A 19,989-nucleotide genomic window follows, 5' to 3' on the forward strand; every position below is an offset into this window, starting at 1 on the left:
ACCTAAGAGTTATTGTGAATGTGGTTAGTCATAATCTTTGCTAAAAAGTTGAATGCTGGCTTTACATATTTATAACAACAAGAGCAAACAGAGTTTGTAAAAGTTTTTCTTTATCACTTTCAGTTTATCAACTGAATTGCTTGAGGACAAGCAAAGGTTTAAGCTTGGGGGAGTTGATACGTCTCCGTCATATCTACTTTTCCAAACACTTTTGCCCTTGTTTTGGACTCTAACTTGCATGATTTGAATGGAACTAACCCGGACTGACGCTGTTTTCAGCAGACTTTCCATGGTGTTATTTATGTGCAGAAACAAAAGTTCTCGGAATGACCTGAAACTCCACGGAACATCTATTTGGAAAATAAGAAAAATACTGGAAGAAAAATCCACGTCAGGGGGCCCACACCCTGTCCACGAGGGTGGGGGTCGCGCCCCCTACCTCGTGGGCCCCTGACGCTCCACCGACCTCAACTCCAACTCCATATATTCACTTTCGAGGAGAAAAAAATCAAGGAGAAGGATTCATCACGTTTTACGATACGGAGCCCCCGCCAAGCCCTAAAACCTCTCGGGAGGGCTGATCTGGAGTCCGTTCGGGGCTCCGGAGAGGGGGATTCGTCACCGTCGCCATCATCAACCATCCTCCATCACCAATTTCATGATGCTCACCGCCGTGCGTGAGTAATTCCATCGTAGGCTTGCTGGACGGTGATGGGTTGGATGAGATCTATCATGTAATCGAGTTAGTTTTGTTAGGGTTTGATCCCTAGTATCCACTATGTTCTGAGATTGATGTTGCTATGACTTTGCTATGCTTAATGCTTGTCACTAGGGCCCGAGTGGCATGATTTCAGATCTGAACCTATTATGTTTTCATGAATATACGTGAGTTCTTGATCCTATCTTGCAAGTCTATAGTCACCTACTATGTGTTATGATCCGGCAACCCCGAAGTGACAATAATCGGGACCACTCTCGGTGATGACCATAGTTTGAGGAGTTCATGTCTTCACTATGTGCTAATGCTTTGTTCCGGTACTCTATTAGAAGGAGGCCTTAATATCCCTTAGTTTCCATTAGGACCCCGCTACCATGGGAGGGTAGGACAAAAGATGTCATGCAAGTTCTTTTCCATAAGCACGTATGACTATATTCAGAATACATGCCTACATTACATTGATGAATTGGAGCTAGTTCTGTGTCACCCTATGTTATGATTGTTACATGATGAACCGCATCCGGCATAATTCTCCATCACTGATCCAATGCCTACGAGCTTTTCACATATTGTTCTTCGCTTATTTACTTTTCCGTTGTTACTGTTACAATCACTACAAAACACCAAAAATATTACCTTTGCTACCGTTACTTTTGTTACCGTTGCCACTACTATCATATTACTTTGCTACTAAACACTTTGCTGCAGATACTAAGTTATCCAGGTGTGGTTGAATTGACAACTCAACTGCTAATACTTGAGAATATCCTTTGGCTCCCCTTGTGTCGAATCAATAAATTTGGGTTGAATACTCTACCCTCGAAAACTGTTGCAATCCCCTATACTTGTGGGTTATTAATGACCCAGTTGGAATATGTGCCGTACTCTTTAGGGAGTTCGACCTCTGTCCATTCGGTGACGAAGTCGGCCAATACTTGGGATTTAATGGCCCGGCGTGGTTTGTATGTTATATCGAATGGCAGGAGCTCAATGGCCCACTTAGAAATCCGGCCCGTAGCGTCACGGTTGTTTATTATGTCACTGAGTGGTACTTCGGAAGCCACCGTGATCGAGCACTCCTGGAAGTAGTGTCGTAGCTTTCGGTATGCCATGAAGACCGCATATGCTATCTTTTGGTAATGAGGGTACAGGGATTTGCATGGTGTGAGGACGGTGGATACGTAGTATACCGGTTTCTGAAGTGGGAATTTGTGTCCATCCTCCTCTCGCTCAACGACGAGCACCGCGCTCACCACCTGGTGAGTTGCAGATATGTATAATAACATTGGTTCACCGATGTTTGGCGAGGCCAGGATTAGGTTGCTCGCTAAAAGAGCCTTTATTTCTTCCAGTCCGGCCGTTGCTGCATCCGTCCACTGAAAGTGATCGACGCGTCGGAGAAGGCGATAAAGTGGCAATGCCTTTTCTCCTAGTCTGGAGATAAAGCGTCTTAAAGCTGCTACGCATCCGGCTAGCTTTTGGACCTGTTTAAGGTCTGTTGGTGTAGCCAATTGTGACAAAGCTTGGATTTTGGCTGGATTTGCCTCAATTCCTCTATTGGAAACGATGAAGCCCAGCAGTTTTCCAGCGGGAACGCCGAAAACTCACTTTTCCGGATTGAGCTTGATGTCATATGTACGGAAGCTGTCGAATGTGAGACGCAGATCGTCTATTAGTGACTCGACGTGCCTAGTCTTGATGACGACGTCATCTACATATGCTTCAACTGTCTTGCCGATTTGCTTCTCCAGGCATGTTTGAATCATGCGTTGGTAGGTGGCGCCGACTTTTTAAGCCCAAAGGGCATAGTGTTGAAGCAGAAAGGCCTTTATGGGGTAATGAATGCCATTGCGGCTTGACCGGATTCCTTCATTTTGATTTGATGGTATCCGGAGTATGCGTCGAGGAAACACAGTGAGTCGTGTCCTGCTGTAGCATCAATAATCTGATCAATGCGGGGGAGGGGAAGGGATCCTTAGGGCAAGCCTTGTTGAGGTCTTTGAAATCCACGCACAGGCGCCAGGATTTATCCTTCTTCGGTACCATCACCAGGTTTGCTAGCCAGTCTGGGTGTTTTATTTATCTGATGAATCTAGCCTCGATTAACTTGGCTAGCTCCTCCCCCATAGCTTGTCGTTTGGGTTCGGAAAAGCGCGCAGTGTTTGCTTCACCGGCTTATAACCCTTCAATATATTGAGGCTGTGTTCGTCCAACCTGCGTGGGATTCCTGGCATATCAGAAGGGTGCCAGGCAAATATGTCTCAGTTCTCGCGCAGGAACGCTCGCAGTGCGGTGTCGACCGCTTGGTCCAGCTGTGCCCCGATGGAAGCTGTTTTCTTGGGGTCCGTTGGGTGGACTTGAAATTTGACTATTTCGTCTGCTGGTTTGAAGGAGGTGAATTTGGGCCGCTTATCAAGGATTACATCGTCCCTGTCCACCGTGGAGCGTAGTGCGGTTAACTCTTCGGCTGCGAGGGCCTCGGACAGTGCCTCGAGGGCCAGGGATGCGGTTTTGTTTTCGGCGCGGAGGGCTATGTCCAGATCACTGGCGAGAGTGATAATACCGTTGGGTCCGGGCATCTTGAGCTTCATATACCCGTAGTGAGGTATGGCTTGAAAGCGTGTGAACACATCTCGCCCCAATAGGGCATGATATCCACTGTTGAAAGGGGCCACTTGGAAGGTTATTTCTTCGGACCGGTAGTTCTCCGGCGTGCCGAATATCACGTCAAGTGTGATTTTCCCTGCGCACCGCGCCTCCCGGCTAGGAATGATTCCTCGGAAGGTCGTATTACTCTGCTCGACGCGGCTCCTGTCTATTTACATTTTATTGAGTGTGTCCTCGTAGATGAGGTTTAGCCCGCTGCCACCGTCCATGAGCACTTTAGTGAGCCGAAGCCATCCAAAATTTGATTGAGGACCAAGGCGGCTGGTGCCCGGACTGACCGGAATCTTGGTTCGTCACTGGCATTGAAAGTTATGGCCGTGTCGTTCCAGGGGTTTATTGCTGCGACTTGGCAGACTTCGGCGAGGTCGCGGAGTGCCCTCTTGCGCCGATTGTTTGAAGCGAAAGTCTCGAAGACCGTCAGTACTCTAAGGTCGCCGTCCTCCGGGGGGTGTTGCTCGAGGGTGCCTTTGGTGAGGACATCCTCGCCGCTCTTGGCCACTTGCCGGAGTATCCAACATGCTCTAAGGTTGTGGGTTGATTCGGTGTCCAGCGTCATGTGTATTTTGCATGGCTTGTCGAGCCATCCCTCCAGAACGGTTCCACGTCCCGTAATGGGCTTAGTTTTCTTCAATATGGGGCCGGGTGCCGCTCGAGGGTGCACCCTTTTCGCCTGCCCGAGGGGTTGGATGGAAACCGAGGGTTCCCAGCGAGCTGTCTGAGTTTTCCAAGTGCTTTCCATTGCGCAATACTTCTGTACTATGGTTGCCAGGTCAGCGAAGTGTAATACGCGACGGCGGTTGATGGCATTGAGGATTCCTTCATCCGTGTAATTATTGCAGAATACTGAAATCGCGTCCTCGTCGCGGTAATCTATAATCTTGTTTTTGACAAGGAGGAATCTGGCCCAAAGTGATGGACTATTTCCTAAGATTGCTGTCGTACGTACATGAGGTCGCATATATCCTGAGGACCAGAATTTCTTGGCGAATATTGCTTGTGGTGGGTGGGTGGCTTTAAATTCGAACCCTGACCCAATTTGGAATCCGGAGTTTGAAGAACTCCCGAACTTAAAAATTCCGGCTCCGGGGTGTTAAGTGAATTTCCAGACCCGACACCCGATTCTAGGTTTGGAGGACCGGGAGTGTCGTCCCGCAGACAGGTATCCGGCTCCTCGAGCTCGGAAATCCGAACACAACTTGTCTTCAACATAGGGGAAGAATTGTTGCTTTGCTCCTCCACGACCGCTATCTGATGGGTGATCGGCGGAGATTTAATTTCTCTTTGATCGGGTTTAAGCCTAGTCTGATCATAGTCTGTAGCGACCCCCATGGCGACGATGCAATCCAGGAGTTCGCTTAAAGACGATAACTCCGCCGGATCCATCCGTTTGGAGTATTCGGAGTCGACACGAAGATGATTTTCGATGACCTGAGAAGTCATCATCGGCTTGACAGCCGAGCGGGCGGTCATGGTGAAGCCGCCCAACCGGAGGGTTTGGCCTGAGGCCAGGGCTCCTCCGGAGGTGATACCGTCCTTGATAACAAGGCGAGCCATCAATCCTGTCTTCAACGTCACAGTGGAACTCTCAATGAAAGCACCAATGTCGGTGTCAAAACCGGCGGATCTCGGGTAGGGGGCCCCGAACTGTGCGTCTAGGGTCGATGGTAACAGGAGACGGGGGACACGATGTTTACCCAGGTTCGGGCCCTCTTGATGGAGGTAATACCCTACTTCCTGCTTGATTGATCTTGATGAATATGAGGATTACAAGAGTTGATCTACCATGAGATCGTAATGGCTAAACCCTAGATGTCTAGCCTGTATGATTGTGATTGCCTCTACGGACTAAACCCTCCGGTTTATATAGACACCGGAGGGGCCTAGGGTTGTACAGAGTCGGTTTACAAAGGAAGGAATCTACATATCCGAACGCCAAGCTTGCCATCCACGCAAAGGAGAGTCCCATCCGGACATGGGAAGAAGTCTTCTGTCTTGTATCTTCACAGCCCATTAGTCCGGCCCATGTTACATAGTCCGGACGCCCGAGGACCCCTTAATCCAGGACTCCCTCATTACTCATTTACAGTATGCGGATGACACCATGATTATGGTGGAAGGCTCGGACTCGGACATTGTTAATCTTACGTTCCTTTTGCTCTGCCTTGAGGAAATGTCTGGACTTAAGATTAATTTTGATAAGAGCGAGGTGGTGGTCCTTGGCTATTCGGAGGCTGAGCAGCGTCGGATCGCTGACAACCTCAACTGTAGGCTGGCATCCTTCCCCATATCTTACTTGGGGATGCCCCTGTCTGAGTCCAGGATCTTGGTGAGTGGGTATGATCCGCTTGTGGGACGAGTAGCGTCCTGTGCGGAGCCCTGGTGCGGTCGGTTCACTTCTAAAGGTAGCAAAACTGTCCTCATTAGCTCTAACCTTGCCAGCCTCTCCATGTATATGATGGGGATGTACATCTTACCGGAAGGTGTGCATAGCTCCTTTGACAAGGAGCTGGCTAGGTTCTTCTGGTAGGCAGGGGATGGTCGCCCCAAGTACCATATGGTGAAGTGGGCTGACATTTCCTTGCCGAAGGATCGAGGTGGGTTGGGCATCCCTGCATCGCGCCGGATGAACGTTGCGCTTATGCTGCGTTGGGTTTGGTGGATCTTGCGGGGAGATGGGGGGTTGTGGCTGCAGCTGGTTGAGTCCAAGTACTTGCAGGGTCAACCCCTCATGGCTTGCTCTCACTCAGCTGGGTCCCAGTTCTGGAAATCTATTCAGGCCATCAAGGAAGAGATTAGGTTGGGTGTGCGTTTCTCGGTTGGCAATGGCCCTGGGACCCAATTTTGGTTGGACCCCCTGGCTCGAGGGCGAGCCTCTCCGCTTGCGGTTCCCGCGGCTCTTTGCGATTTGTGATGACCCGGCCATTCTTGTATCTACGGCTGCGTTGGAGGAGGGGTGGAACATTGCGTTCCGCCGCTCATTCGGTCCAGATGAGGTCCGGTAATGGACTGGCCTGAGGGAAGTAGCCCCTCTTCCTCTGTCCCCAGACCCCGACACTGTTTCTTGGAGCCTTTCTCCTTCGGGTGAATTCTCCGTTAGTTCGGCCTATCAGGCATTATGCCGTATGCTGGTTCTACAGTGGTTATCCCCATTGTGGAAGGCACCACTGCCCCTGAAGATTAAGATTTTTGTATGGCAGCTTCTCCGAGACCGTCTGCCTTCGAGGACCGAGGTGCTGAAACGCCATGGTCCGGGCAATGGCCTTTGCCCTTTGTGCCATGTCCCGGAAACGGGAACGCGCATTTCGTTTTCTTGCGTAGCAGCGCAGGCACTTTGGTGCTTTGTTCGTGAGGCTCTAGGGCCAGAGTGGGAGGCTCAGGACCTTGCAGAGTTTCTGCACGTTAGGGCTACTCAGGTTGGCCGTAAGCGCCGACTGTTCTGGCTCATCTTTGCGGCTATGATGTGGACTCTCTGGACTACTCGCAACAAGATGGTGATTGAGCGGGTGTTCCCGCGGCGTGCTTCTGACTCGTTCTTCAAATTTCTTGCCTTCCTGGAGCACCGGCATCCGCTCGTTAGGCTGAGGGATCGCGATCGCCTTCAGCTTTTCCTGGACGCCCTGGTGTCTACCGCGCGTCGGCTCTCCGACCGCTCGCCGGTTCCGTAGCTTGCCCCTGGTGGCCTTTCTGTTTCTTCTTCTTTCATTTGGGCGTCTTTGTGCTGTGGCCCCAGCATTTCTCCTTTATGACTGTGCTTGAGTTGTGGTTGTATGGACGTATGTTTTATCTATAAAGCAGGGCGAAAGCCTGTTTCGAGGATATCTCCTTGGTCAATCATAGGACAAATGCAAAGCATATAGACTCTCTCAGTCACTGGATTGCATCCCTGATTTGATTAGTTTCTTTCTCTATTGTCCCATGTTAGAAAAACTGGAGGTGGGTTAGCTGCAGATTTTCATCTGCTTGCATGTATATTTGTACATATTTTAATTTTAATTGAAAATACACCGTAGAGCTATTGTTCTACGGTTTCAGGGTAGAAAAAAACCCCTCTCCAAACCCATTATTTCTTTGAAAAGAGGGGAAAACCTCGGCCTCTCTAAACCCATCTATCCGGATCCAAAATATCTCAAACTGAATCTATATCCGATTTATAAAATATGGCAACACTGTTTGTCCAGATTATAACTAGGACAATAAATTGGGCATAGTACAATATAACTATATCTCTATCACAATTGTATGACAAATACAAGTAATGCTTCTGATAATAAAAACTATAGCCGGATGCAAGTGCAACTTCAGTTCTCAGAGTAGTCATATATATGGCGACATCTACCCATACGACGAGGAGAGCTCAGATCACACTTTTGCAGAACAGTTTGCCTAATTCACATCTAGATGTTTTCTAAGGATGTCACATCTAAGCTCTCACAAATACACAACAACAAAAAAAAAACTGAGACAAAAAAACATAGACCACAAAAATAGTAGACATGAAAGTTAGATGTGACATAACTATGTCACATCTAGATGTGTCCTAGACAGTCCCTCTGCAGAATATGTACCACTGTCGCCCCCGTCCATAATGTTCTGAAATGAAGTCAGAATTGGAGGCAATTCAATGTCAACCGCACCTTCCAGCATGCGTACAACTTGCCCCATTGATGGCCTGTGGATCTCATCATCCTGGATGCACCAGCAAGCAACCCTACAGGCAACATCCAGCTCTTTGCATTGCCTTCTCCTCGTAGCCAACCATCTTGCCCATGATTACAGGTGAATAGACTATAATGTCCAGTAGCTTTATCATTAAGATTATCCAATAAAGAGACTTGTATAAAACAAAAATTATTGTACTGCCTACAATGTCGTTTTTTCTGTACTATTTTATGGTCTACACTAAGAGCCCCTGGATTCTAGTTTCGCACCGGGCCGCCGAATTCTCGGGATCGGCCCTGAACAAATGGGTTGAAAGCCGCTACTATACCTCGAATCAATGACTCATGTCATCTGGTTCCATCGAAACAAATTATACTCCCGATTACTGTCCCTGACCCTAGATGACTTTCATTCTTAAACTTAGGTGGGCATACAGAGCATCTGCGTCCGGCCTCCTCAATTCCTTCTCAACATTCACAGACTATTTTCACAACGTTACATCGAGTTGTTTGCTAGAATTATAACATTTTCTGATAAATCTAACAACATACGTTTTAGTGCGACCATTAATTGTTGACATATATAAAGCTACCAAAGAAACTATAAATTTTCAGAAAAGATGATTCTAAGGTGTCTAGTAGACAAGAGCGGGGGTAGCAAGATATCTGTTTTTTAAAGCACCGGCCCTAGAACGAATTCTACAGAAGTTCCCTATATAATAAAAAAGTATCAAATATATACAAACCAAAAGGAAGGAAAAGAAAGACAGAAAACAAAGATCACAAGATAAGGCAATTCTTTGTCCAGGGAACATGATGAGGAGGATAGTTGTTGTTCATCACAAATTAGACGCAATTCTCACTCCAATTTTTGAGAATTGTGACGATACATGAAACCAACTTCTATGCAACTACCGACACCTGGCCTTATAGCTGGAAAACAAATGTCTACTCTGTGCGACTTGCGGTAAACGTCTTAGCCTTCCTGGCCGAACGTGTTGCATGTTAAATAGTTGGGTTGCGAGCTCAGATACACGTACAGGTTGTTGGGATACATCTTGGAGAGAAAGAATACTAGAGATAAGAAAGATAAAGATTACATAGTATCCTAGCTAACTAACTACTCCACGGTTGATGATCCTCCTAGTTGTATGCGCACCTCCTTGTTGTACACGCAACAATATCATGTTTGACACCCTCCCTTAATCACAACTTTATCAAGTTGGGATTATGCTTGAAGTCTTCAAAACTTTTTGTGGGTAGAGCTTTGGTGAAACCATCCGCAACTTGGTCTTGAGAGTGAATAAACCGAATATCCAAAAATGTATTTGCAACTCTTTCTCGAACAAAGTGAAAATCTATCTCAATGTGTTTAGTTCTGGCATGAAAGACTAGATTTGCTAATAAATAGGTAGCACCTAGATTATCACACCACAAACATGGAGCTCTAGTGCTTTTCATACATAGTTCCTTTAAAATTGACTGCACCCATATGATCTCTGCTGTTGCATTTGCCAACGCTTTGTATTCTGCTTCTGTACTGGATCTTGAAACTGTGGCTTGCTTCCTTGCACTCCAAGATATCAAATTAGGTCCAAAGAATACTGCAAAACCACCAGTTGGGCGTCTGTCATCTAGACACATAGCCCAATCTGAGTCAGAGAAGGCACTAATAAGTGTAGAGGATGACTTGCTGAAATTTAGGCCAATGCTCAATGTATTTTTCACATATCTTACTATGCATTTTGCAGCAGTCATGTGAACAGTGGTAGGTGCATGAAGGAACTGACATACTTTGTTAACAGCAAAGGAAATGTGTGGTCTGGTCAGTGTTAAGTACTGAAGTGCACCTACCAGGCTTCTGTATTTTGTACTATTTTCTGAATTCAGGAGCTCTCCTTCAGCAAGAGACAATTTTTCTGTGCTAGATAAAGGAGTAGGTGCAGGCTTACAACTTTGCAAACCAGCCTTTTTCACTAAGTCTGTTGCATACTTTTCTTGAGAGAGGTGAAGACCATCCTTGTGTTGCTTGGCCTCAATACCAAGAAAATAATGTAGATCTCCTAGATCCTTGAGAGCAAATTCTGCACTCAAATCCTTCAATAGTGTTGTTATTGCTTCATCAGATGAGCTTGTCACAATTATATCATCAACATATATGAGAACAAATATGGATATACTTGACTTGTTATAGATAAATAACGAAGTGTCAGACTTTGAAGGAACAAAACCAAGTGCTTGCATCTTTTTACTGAGGCGAGAATACCATGCTCTTGGGGCCTGCTTCAGTCCATACAATGCCTTGTCAAGCTTGCACACATGAAGTGGTGCACGTGCATTTACAAACCCAGGTGGTTGTTTCATGTAAACCTCTTCTTCCGGAACACCATGGAGGAACGCGTTCTGTACATCTAGCTGACGTAGACTCCATCCCCTGGACACAGCAATGGACAAAACAAGACGAATAGTAGCAGCTTTTACAACTGGACTAAACGTGTCCTCATAGTCAATACCATACCGTTGTTTAAAGCCCTTTTCAACAAGTCTAGCTTTATAACGGTCAATGGTTCCATCAGCTTTCCTTTTTATCCTAAAGACCCACTTACAGTCAATAAGATTTTTACCTCGGTGTGGAGGAACCAAATGCCATGTTCTGTTTTTCTTAAGTGCCATGATTTCATCATGCATCGCTTGTCTCCAACTTGCATCACCCAAAGCTTCTTCAAGTGTATTGGGTTCTCCTGGTTCACCTGTTGAACATACCATCCCATATTTTCTAACATGTTTATAATCAATAGGTTTAATTACCCCTTGTTGTAGTCGTGTTCGGCGCGGAGTAGCAACAGGAACCTCTGCAAAGGGCTCCGGCGCAGAGAATCCCGAACCTGGATCATGTTGATCCTCTCCTGATCCCGAGGAGGACCCATGCCGAGCTCCAGAACAAGCGGCGTCAACAGGCGATGTTGGGGTTGTTGGGGTACGTAGTAATTTCAAAAAACTTTCCTACGCACACGCAAGATCATGGTGATGCATAGCAACGAGAGGGGAGAGTGTTGTCCACGTACCCTCGTAGACCGACAGTGGAAGCGTTATCATAACGCGGTTGATGTAGTCGTACGTCTTCACGATCCGACCGATCAAGTACCGAACGTACGGCACCTCCGAGTTCTACACACGTTCAGCTCGATGACGTCCCTCGAACTCCGATCCAGCCGAGTGTTGAGGGAGAGTTTCGTCAGCACGACGGCGTGGTGACGATGATGATGTTCCACCGACGCAGGGCTTCGCCTAAGCTCCGCAACGGTATTATCGAGGTGTAATATGGTGGAGGGGAGCACCGCACATGGATAAGAGATCTCAAGGATCAATTGTTGTGTCTCTGGGGTGCCCCCCTGCCCCCGTATATAAAGGAGCAAGGGGGAGGCAGCCGGCCAAGGGGAGAGGCGCGCCATAGGGGGGAGTCCTATTCCCACCGGGAGTAGGACTCCTCCTTTCCTTGTGGGAGTAGGAGAAGGGAAGGGGGAAGGAGAAAGAAGGAAGGGTGCGCCCCCCTTCCCTAGTCCAATTCGGACCAGATCATGGGGAGGGGTGCGGCCACCTTTTGAGGCCTTTCTCTCCTTTCCCGTATGGCCCATTAAGGCCCAATACGAATTCCCGTAACTCTCCGGTACTCCGAAAAATACCCGAATCACTCGGAGCCTTTCCGAAGTCCGAATATAGTCGTCCAATATATCGATTTTTACGTCTCGACCATTTCGAGACTCCTCGTCATATCCCCGATCTCATCCGGGACTCCGAACTCCTTCGGTACATCAAAACTCAATAAAACTGTCATCGTAACGTTAAGCGTGCGGACCCTACGGGTTCGAGAACTATGTAGACATGACCGAGACACGTCTCCGGTCAATAACCAATAGCGGGACCTGGATGCCCATATTGGCTCCCACATATTCTACGAAGATCTTTATCGGTCAGACCGCATAACAACATACGTTGTTCCCTTTGTCATCGGTATGTTACTTGCCCGAGATTCGATCGTCGGTATCTCGATACCTAGTTCAATCTCGTTACTGGCAAGTCTCTTTACTCGTTCCATAATACATCATCCCGCAACTAACTCATTAGTCACAATGCTTGCAAGGCTTATAGTGATGTGCATTACCGAGTGGGCCCAGAGATACCTCTTCGACAATCGGAGTGACAAATCCTAATCTCGAAATACGCCAACCCAACAAGTACCTTTGGAGACACCTGTAGAGCACCTTTATAATCACCCATTTACGTTGTGACGTTTGGTAGCACACAAAGTGTTCCTCCGGTAAACGGGAGTTGCATAATCTCATAGTCATAGGAACATGTATAAGTCATGAAGAAAGCAATAACAACATACTAAACGATCGGGTGCTAAGCTAACGGAATGGGTCAAGTCAATCACATCATTCTCCTAATGAGGTGATCTCGTTAATCAAATGACAACTCATGTCTATGGCTAGGAAACATAACCATCTTTGATTAACGAGCTAGTCAAGTAGAGGCATACTAGTGACACTCTGTTTGTCTATGTATTCACACATGTATTATGTTTCCGGTTAATACAATTCTAGCATGAATAATAAACATTTATCATGATATAAGGAAATATATAATACTTTATTATTGCCTCTAGGGCATATTTCCTTCAGTCTCCCACTTGCACTAGAGTCAATAATCTAGTTCACATCGCCATGTGATTTAACATCAATAATTCACATCACCATGTGATTAACACCCATAGTTCACATCTCTATGTGACCAACACTCAATAATCTAGTTCACATCGCTATGTGATTAACACCCAAAGAGTACTAAGGTGTGATCATGTTTTGATTGTGAGATAATTTTAGTCAACGGGTCTGTCACATTCAGATCCGTAAGGATTTTGCAAATTTCTTTGTCTACAATGCTCTGCACGGAGCTACTCTAGCTAATTGCTCCCACTTTCAATATGTATCTAGACCGAGACTTAGAGTCATCTAGATTTAGTGTCAAAACTTGCATCGACGTAACCCTTTACGACGAACCTTTTGTTACTTCCATAATCGAGAAACATTTCCTTATTCCACTAAGGATAATTTTGACCGCTGTCCAGTGATCTACTCCTAGATCACTATTGTACTCCCTTGCCAAAATCAGTGTAGGGTATACAATAGATCTGGTACACAACATGGCATACTTTATAGAACCTATGGCCAAGGCATAGGGAATGACTTTCATTCTCTTTCTATCTTCTGCCGTGGTCGGGCTTTGAGTCTTACTCAATTTCACACCTTGTAACACAGGCAAGAAACTCTTTCTTTGACTGTTCCATTTTGAACCACTTCAAAATCTTGTTAAGGTATGTACTCATTAAAAAAACTTATCAAGCATCTTGATCTATCTCTATAGATCTTGATGCTTAATATGTAAGCAGCTTCACCGAGGTCTTTCTTTGAAAAACTCCTTTCAAACACTCCTTTATGCTTTGCAGAATAATTCTACATTATTTCCGATCAACAATATGTCATTCACATATACTTATCAGAAATGTTGTAGTGCTCCCACTCACTTTCTTGTAAATACAGGCTTCACCGCAAGTCTGTATACAACTATATGCTTTGATCAACTTATCAAAGCGTATATTCCAACTCCGAGATGCTTGCACCAGTCCATTGATGGATCGCTGGAGCTTGCATATTTTGTTAGCACCTTTAGGATTGACAAAACCTTCTGGTTGCATCATATACAACTCTTCTTTAATAAATCCATTAAGGAATGCAGTTTTGTTTATCCCTTTGCCAGATTTCATAAAATGCGGCAATTGCTAACATGATTCGGACAGACTTAAGCATAGATACGAGTGAGAAACTCTCATCGTAGTCAACATCTTGAACTTGTCAAAAACCTTTTTGCGACAATTCTAGCTTTGTAGATAGTGACACTACTATTAGCGTCCGTCTTCCTCTTGAAGATCCATTTAATCTCAATGGCTCGCCGATCATCGGGCAAGTCAATCAAAGTCCATATTTTGTTCTTCATACATGGATCTCATCTCAGATTTCATGGCCTCAAGCCATTTTGCGGAATCTGGGCTCACCATCGCTTCTTCATAGTTCGTAGGTTCGTCATGATCTAGTAACATAACCTCCAGAACAGGATTACCGTACCACTCTGGTGCGGATCTTACTCGGGTTTACCTACGAGGTTTGGTAGTAACTTGATCCGAAGTTACATGATCATCATCATTAACTTCCTCACTAATTGGTGTAGAAGTCACAGGAACAGATTTCTGTGATGAACTACTTTCCAATAAGGGAGCAGGTACAGTTACCTCATCAAGTTCTACTTTCCTCCCACTCACTTCTTTCGAGAGAAACTCCTTCTCTAGAAGGGATCCATACTAAGCAACGAATACCTTGCCTTCGGATCTGTGATAGAAGGTGTACCCAACAGTCTCCTTTGGGTATCCTTTGAAGACACATTTCTCCGATTTAGGTTCGAGCTTATCAGGTTAAAGTTTCTTCACATAAGCATCGCAACCCCAGACTTTAAGAAACGACAACTTTGGTTTCTTGCCAAACCACAGTTCATAAGGCGTCGTCTCAACGGATTTTGATGGTGCCCTATTTAACGTGAATGTAGCTGTCTCTAATGCATAACCCCAAAACGATAGTGGTAGATCGGTAAGAGACATCATATATCGCACCATATCTAATAAAGTACGGTTACGATGTTCGCACACACCATTACACTGTGGTGTTCCAGGTGGCGTGAATTTGTGAAACTATTCTACATTGTTTTAATTGAATACCAAACTCGTAACTCAAATATTTGTCTCCGCGATCAGATCGTAGAAACCTTATTTTCTTGTCATGATGATTTTCCACTTCACTCTGAAATTCTTTGAACTTTTCAAATGCTTCAGACTTATGTTTCATCAAGTAGATATACCCATATCTGCTCAAATCATCTGTGAAGGTCAGAAAATAATGATACCTGCTACGAGCCTCAATATTCATCGGGCCACATACATCTGTATGTATGATTTTCAACAAATCTGTTGCTCTCTCCATAGTTCCGGAGAACGGCGTTTTAGTCATCTTGCCCATGAGGCACGGTTCGCAAGCATCAAGTGATTCATAATCAAGTGATTCCAAAATCCCATCAGTATGGAGTTTCTTCATGCGCTTTACACCAATATGACCTAAACGGCAGTGCCACAAATAAGTTGCACTATCATTATTAACTTTGCATCTTTTGGCTTCAATATTATGAATATGTGTATCACTACGATCGAGATCCAACAAACCATTTTCGTTGGTGTGCATGACCATATAAGGTTTTTTATTCATGTAAACAGAACAACAATTGTTCTCTAACTTAAATGAATAACCGTATTGCAATAAACATGATCAAATCATATTCATGCTCAACGCAAGCACCAAATAACACTTATTTAGTTTCAACACTAATCCCGAAAGTACAGGGAGTGTGCGATGATGATCATATCAATCTTGGAACTACTTCCAACACACATCGTCACCTCGCCTTTTACTAGTCTCTGTTTATTCTGCAACTCCCGTTTTCGAGTTACTACTCTTTAGCAACTGAACCAGTATCAATTACCGAGGGGTTGCTATAAACACTAGTAAAGTACACATCAATAACATGTATATCCAATATACCTTTGTTCACTTTGCCATCCTTCTTATCCACCAAATACTTGGGGTAGTTCCGCTTCTAGTGACCAGTCCCTTTACAGTAGAAGCACTTAGTCTCAGGCTTAGGTACAGACTTGGGCTTCTTCACTTGAGTAGCAACTTGCTTGCCGTTCTTTTTGAAGTTCCCCTTCTTCCCTTTGCCCTTTTCTTGAAACTAGTGGTCTCGTCAACCATCAACACTTGGATGTTTTTCTTGATTTCTACCTTCGTCGATTTCAGCATCACGAAGAGCTCGGGAATTACTTTCGTCATCCCTTGCATACTATAGTTCATCACTAAGTTCTACTAACTTGGTGATGGTGACTAGAGAATTCTGTCAATCACTATTTTATCTGGAAGATTAACTCCCACTTGATTCAAGCGATTGTAGTACCCAGAAAATCTGAGCACATGCTCACTAGTTGAGCGATTCTCCTCCATCTTTTAGCTATAGAACTTGTTGGAGACTTCATATCTCTCAACTCGGGTATTTGCTTGAAATATTAACTTCAACTCCTGGAACATCTTATATGGTCCATGACGTTCAAAACGTCTTTGAAGTCCCGATTCTAAGCCGTTAAGCATGGTGCACTAAACTATCAAGTAGTCATCATATTGAGCTAGCCAAACGTTCATAACGTCTGCATCTGCTCCTGCAATAGGTCTGTCACCTAGCGGTGCATCAAGTACATAATTTTTCTGTGCAGCAATGAGGATAATCCTCAGATCACGGATCCAATCCGCATCTTTGCTACTAACATCTTTCAACATAATTTTTTCTCTAGGAACATATCAAAAATAAACACAGGGAAGCAACAACGCGAGCTATTGATCTACAACATAATTTGCAAAATACTATCAGGACTATGTTCATGATAAATTTAAGTTCAATTAATCATATTACTTAAGAACTCCCACTTAGATAGACATCCCTCTAATCCTCTAAGTGATCACGTGATCCATATCAACTAAACCATGTCCGATCATCACGTGTGATGGAGTAGTTTCAACGGTGAACATCACTATGTTGATCATATCTACTATATGATTCACGCTCGACCTTTCGGTCTCCGTGTTCCGAGGCCATATCTGTTATATGCTAGGCTCGTCAAGTTTAACCTGAGTATTCCGCGTGTGCAACTGTTTTGCACCCGTTGTATTTGAACGTAGAGCCTATCACACCCGATCATCACGTGGTGTCTCAGCACGAAGAACTTTCGCAACGGTGCATACTCAGGGAGAACACTTATACTTTGATAATTTAGTGAAGGATCATCTTATAATGCTACCGTCAATCAAAGCAAGATAAGATGCATAAAGGATTAACATCACATGCAATCAATATAAGTGATATGATATGGCCATCATCATCTTGTGCTTGTGATCTCCATCTCCGAAACACCGTGCTTGTGATCTCCATCTCCGAAGCACCGTCATGATCACCATCGTCACTGGCGCGACACCTTGATCTCCATCGTAGTATCGTTGTCGTCTCGCCAACTAATTGCTTTTACGACTATCGCTGCCGCTTAGTGATAAAGTAAAACTATTACATGGCGATTGCATTTCATACAATAAAACGACAACCATATGGCTCCTGCCAGTTGCCGATAACTCGGTTACAAAACATGATCATCTCATACAACAAATTATATCACATCATGTCTTGACCATATCACATCACAACATGCCCTGCAAAAACAAGTTAGACGTCCTCTATTTTGTTGTTGCAAGTTTTACGTGGCTGCTACGGGCTTAGCAAGAACCGTTCTTACCTACGCATCAAAACCACAACGATAGTTTGTCAAGTTGGTGCTGTTTTAACCTTCGCAAGGACCGGGCGTAGCCACACTCGGTTTAACTAAAGTGAGAGAGACAGACACCCGCCGGTCACCTTTAAGCAACGAGTGCTCGCAACGGTGAAACCAGTCTCGCGTAAGCGTACGCGTAATGTCGGTCCGGGCCGCTTCATCTCACAATACCGCTGAACCAAAGTATGACATGCTGGTAAGCAGTATGACTTATATCGCCCACAACTCACTTGTGTTCTACTCGTGCATAGCATCAACGCATAAAATCAGGCTCTGATACCACTGTTGGGGAACGTAGTAATTTCAAAAAAAAAATCCTACGCACACGCAAGATCATGGTGATGCATAGCAAGGAGAGGGGAGAGTGTTGTCCACGTACCCTCGTAGACCGACAGCAGAAGCGTTATCATAACGCGGTTGATGTAGTCGTACGTCTTCACGATCCGACCGATCAAGTACCGAATGTACGACACCTCCGAGTTCTACACACGTTCAGCTCGATGACGTCCCTCGAACTCCGATCCAGCCGAGTGTTGAGGGAGAGTTTCGTCAGCACGACGGCATGGTGACGATGATGATGTTCCACCGACGCAGGGCTTCGCCTAAGCTCCGCAACGGTATTATCGAGGTGTAATATGGTGAAGGGGGGCACCGCACACGGCTAAGAGATCTCAAGGATCAATTGTTGTGTCTCTGGGGTGCCCCCCTGCCCCCGTATATAAAGGAGCAAGGGGGAGGCAGCCGACCAAGGGGAGAGGCGCGCCATAGGGGGGAGTCCTATTCCCACCGGGAGTAGGACTCCTCCTTTCCTTGTGGGAGTAGGAGAAGGGAAGGGGGAAGGAGAAAGAAGGAAGGGTGCGCCCCCCTTCCCTAGTCCAATTCGGACCAGATCATGGGGAGGGGTGCGGCCACCTTTTGAGGCCTTTCTCTCCTTTCCCGTATGGCCCATTAAGGCCCAATACGAATTCCCGTAACTCTCCGGTACTCCGAAAAATACCCGAATCACTCGGAACCTTTCCGAAGTCCGAATATAGTCGTCCAATATATCGATTTTTACGTCTCGACCATTTCGAGACTCCTCGTCATATCCCCGATCTCATCCGGGACTCCGAACTCCTTCGGTACATCAAAACTCAATAAAACTGTCATCGTAACGTTAAGCGTGCGGACCCTACGGGTTCGAGAACTATGTAGACATGACCGAGACACGTCTCCGGTCAATAACCAATAGCGGGACCTGGATGCCCATATTGGCTCCCACATATTCTACGAAGATCTTTATCGGTCAGACCGCATAACAACATACGTTGTTCCCTTTGTCATCGGTATGTTACTTGCCCGAGATTCGATCGTCGGTATCTCGATACCTAGTTCAATCTCGTTACTGGCAAGTCTCTTTACTCGTTCCGTAATACATCATCCCGCAACTAACTCATTAGTCACAATGCTTGCAAGGCTTATAGTGATGTGCATTACCGAGTGGGCCCAGAGATACCTCTCCGACAATCGGAGTGACAAATCCTAATATCGAAATACGCCAACCCAACAAGTACCTTTGGAGACACCTGTAGAGCACCTTTATAATCACCCATTTACGTTGTGACGTTTGGTAGCACACAAAGTGTTCCTCCGGTAAACGGGAGTTGCATAATCTCATAGTCATAGGAACATGTATAAGTCATGAAGAAAGCAATAACAACATACTAAACGATCGGGTGCTAAGCTAACGGAATGGGTCAAGTCAATCACATCATTCTCCTAATGAGGTGATCTCGTTAATCAAATGACAACTCATGTCTATGGCTAGGAAACATAACCATCTTTGATTAACGAGCTAGTCAAGTAGAGGCATACTAGTGACACTCTGTTTGTCTATGTATTCACACATGTATTATGTTTCCGGTTAATACAATTCTAGCATGAATAATAAACATTTATCATGATATAAGAAAATATATAATACTTTATTATTGCCTCTAGGGCATATTTCCTTCAGGGGTCGGATCTTCTGTGGTCGTGGACCGTGGTGCGAGCGATGATTTTGCCCCAGAAGATCTGGGCCTCAGCGCATCATCATGGCCCAATGATTGCCGCCTGGACCCCAGGCTGACAGAATTTGCCCCCACATCCGCCTGACGAGCAGTGGCGCGCCGCGTGTACACGCGCAGTTGGGCGTCTCGCTGGACCCGACCCAAACCAGCACCGGCCTGACACCCGCCGGGCGATGATTCGCGCGCGCGAGGGGAGGTGCTGCGGCCCGCCAGGCTCTGCCGCGTGGCTGGCGCGGACTCGCCCGCGCGCCCGCCTGAGGCTGTCGCGTCCGTGCGCCCGCCTGCGCCTGTCAGGGCTGGCGCGGCAGATTCGCTGCCAGGCGCGGATCCCGAAGGAGATCGGCTGCGCGGCTGCAGCACCTGATTCGA

This window comes from Aegilops tauschii, chromosome 3 (genome assembly GCF_002575655.3).
Source record: "Aegilops tauschii subsp. strangulata cultivar AL8/78 chromosome 3, Aet v6.0, whole genome shotgun sequence".
Classification (NCBI taxonomy): domain Eukaryota; kingdom Viridiplantae; phylum Streptophyta; class Magnoliopsida; order Poales; family Poaceae; genus Aegilops; species Aegilops tauschii.